Source organism: Belonocnema kinseyi, chromosome 7 (assembly GCF_010883055.1).
Source record: "Belonocnema kinseyi isolate 2016_QV_RU_SX_M_011 chromosome 7, B_treatae_v1, whole genome shotgun sequence".
Classification (NCBI taxonomy): domain Eukaryota; kingdom Metazoa; phylum Arthropoda; class Insecta; order Hymenoptera; family Cynipidae; genus Belonocnema; species Belonocnema kinseyi.
This window is the reverse complement of record NC_046663.1, coordinates 125185706-125189358: the sequence shown is the minus strand read 5'-3', so window position 1 is coordinate 125189358 and position 3653 is coordinate 125185706.

Here is a 3653-nt window from a genome sequence, read left to right as displayed (position 1 = left end):
GGAGCTCTTCTTAATATTTTGACACCAAAATCATGTCGATACACCTTACCGACTGCGAGTAAAGCCACCCACGCTTTAACTTGACAGACTGTACTTGATAAATTGATATTTCCAATATAAAAAAATGGAGGCAAACAAGGCAGTCTCTACTATTTTTATTAATTTTTATATTAATATCCCTGACAGACCGAAGGAATCGAATGGAGCCTCTACAAAGTACCCGTAAAGACCCCATTGGGTCCCATTCGGTTCCTTCTTTAAAAATTAAAAAAAAAAACAGCAAGATCAACTTTTAAATTGTTGAAATTCGGATTCTATGTCAAATTTTCTATTAGAAACTCACGGAGTAATCGTAATAGTTTTTTTGCAACGGTAAACAGTTTAAAAAAAATATAAGACGTATAACGCCTGTTGATTGCTACACTTCAAACGAATCATTTGTAAGTAGCAGTCAACAGGCGCTATAGGTCATACAGGGTGGACACGCTGGGGCTTACAAACATGGCGAGTTGCATGCTACCCGAATTGCACAACAGCAGAGAAGAACCCATTATACAAAGGTATTTTCATAATTCGCGCCTTCAAAGTTTCATTCGGATCGGCCATTCGGTCAAGTCCGTGCATCAAGTTTATCAAGTTTATGATAGTTTCCATGGTTGAGTTCGAAACTTCAAACGGATACAAGTGTCAAAACAATATAGGTTATGTTATATAGTAATTACAAACAATGAAAGTGTTTAATTAATAATTAAGTGAAACATGTGAACTGAGAAGTAAACGTCATTTTTTTCTGTACCAATAACATTATAGAATGGCTGCTAAGTGGCAAATACTATAAAATAGTAATAATATTCTGTGCTTCCAATGGGCGAAGAGTGAATGGTGTTTAATGCTTATTTTTACTGCATAAAAAAGGTATGTTATGAATAGACAGGATATGTTTCAAATAAAATGAATGAAATATTACATGCGTAAACTTTAAATTCACATTGCCTACATTTACTGACAGCGATTAGGGAAAACAGGTGAATCTGAACATAAACGTTTGAAGTTTCGAACGCAACCATGGAAACTATCAAAAATTTGATCCGAAGATGCACGGACTTCGCTGAATGGCCGATCCGAATGCAACTTTAAAGGCGCGAAATATAAAAATACCCCTGTATAATGGCTTCTCCCCTGCTCTTGTGCAATTCGGATAGCATTCAACTCGACATGTATGTAAGCCCCAGCGTGTCCACACTGTATTTTTTTTTTAACTTTTTACCGCTGCAAAAAAAAGTATTGCGATTACTCCGTGAGTTTCCGATTGAAAATTTAACATAGAATCCGAATTTCAACAACTAAAAAGTTGTAGGGAATTTTAACGTAGAATTCGAATTCCAACAATTTAAAAGTTGATTTTGCTGTTTTTTTTTAGTTTTTAAAAAAGGAACCGAATGAGGACCCAATGGGGTCTTTACGAGTAGCCGTAAAGACCCCATTGGGTACCCATTCGGTTCCTTTTTTAAAAATTAAAAAAAAAACAGCAAAATAAGCTTTTAAATTGTTGAAATTTCGATTCTGCATTAAATTTCCTATTGGAAACTCACGGAGTTATCGTAATAGTTTTTTTGCAATGGTAAAAATTTTTTAAAAATATATAAGACGTATAACGCCTGTTGACTGCTACACTCAACGCATCATTTGTAAGTCCCTATTCGGTTCCTTTTTTAAAAACTAAAAAAAAAAAAAAACAGCAAAATCAACTTTTAAATTGTTGAAATTCGGATTCTACGTTAAAATTCCCTACAGAAGGTACCCGGGTACTTTGTAGAGGTCCAGTCGGTTCCTTCGGTCCGCCCGGGATAGCGCACGAAGTATTATTTAAATTTATATTTGAGTTTTCCTTTTCTTAAGGAAAGCCGTTTAAATTTACTTATAATTATAGACGAATGATGAAATTTGTACTTTTTTAAACATTGGTCATAAAATTTGAAACAATAATAAACAATTATTTAAGACTATTCGTTTTTCTAATTATTGCATGTGCAAATACGTTTTTGAAATTTGAAACCATAGTAAAAACGATTTCCAATTCACACAAATATTAAAAGATCAAAATCATAATAAAATTAAAAACTTCTATCGACTTCCTTTCTTGTCTTAATTTTTTATATATTATATAAAAAATAAAATAATTAAAAATATATAAAAAATTAAGGCAAGAAACAAAGTCGGTATAAGTTGTAATTTTATTATAAATTTGATCTTATACTATTGTTGTAAATTAGAAACCATGTTCACTATAGTTTCAAACTATATAATTAAAAGTTAATTTTTTTGAAACCATTTTATATTACTTGATTGTAATTGATACGAAAATTTTTCTCACACAAAAAAAAGTGTGCGGATCTGGTAACAAGACACACGTATTCCTATGGATTTTGGGGCGCTGAATTCAAATTCGATATCAAAAATCACCCATAACGTAATGATTGAGCTATAACCTCAAAAAATGACGAAAAATCATGCACTGAGGCAAATAAATTTCAAAATAATGTCAGTGATACAAATTTTCACTTCAAAAACATGTCGACGACCGTGAAGGATCAACCCTTGACTGATATCAACTTATTTAACATAACTTTACCCAACAGAAGCTGACCTCACATAACCTGAATTAACAAAAATTTATTGAACTACACGTAAAGCTCTGGAAGCATATTTTCCCAGTAGCAAATGTGTGCTACATCGAATGGGTCAACTCGAGCCAAACCTAGAAATAAATCTAACCTAGCCTAACCTAACCTCACGAAAGACAATTAAACTGATCGTGTTGTCCCGTTGTGCTTGCGTTACCGATTGATTCAGCTTCGGCTTAACCTACATAGAGGTTTAAACTATCCTAACCTAACAAAATCTGACCTAACCTAACCGATTACGCTGGGAACCCTGTTCTTGCGCACTTTCATATTTTGACATTAATAGCAGTAAATGTCTGGAGTTTCGTAACCGCTTGTTGCTAGCATTATTCGCCTGTGTCTGTAACCAGGGCACCTCCACGTGGTGACGATGGGCAACGGATCCACATTGGCTGAGTCCCTGGGTAAACGTCGTTCATGCCGTCATGGCAGACACAGGTAAAAAGTGTATTACGATGCAGGGAAAACCCCCAGTATCGGTGTCTGGTCAGGGTGGGAAAGCGGGCTCTCCGACGTCGTCATCATGCAACAGTAGCTCTTCATCAATGGAACACTTAGTTGGTGTAGAGTCTCATGCCACAAGGAAAAAAACCGCGAGCATTTCTCAATCGCATGCCTGCAAGAATAGCTCAGATTCATTCTGTTACATTTGCAGTAAATATGAAGTGAGCAGTTTGCGAAAATGAATCGACGAGGAAGTGAAAAGTCTTTACGAAAAGTGTTTTGGCCGTAAATTGCTGCACCAAGAAACAAAATGAGTTCCTCACGTCATTTGCAATTCCTGTAGACTTATGTTCTATCATCTAAAAAATTCAAACAACGAAAAGTACCGCAAGTACTCTACACCAAACACATGGAAAAAACCCTTTATTGCGAAGGACTGCTACTTTTGCATGAATTCCGTCAAAGGGTTCAACGCCAAAAATAAAAATAACATTTCGTACATTAATGTGTGCACAGTCACAAGAG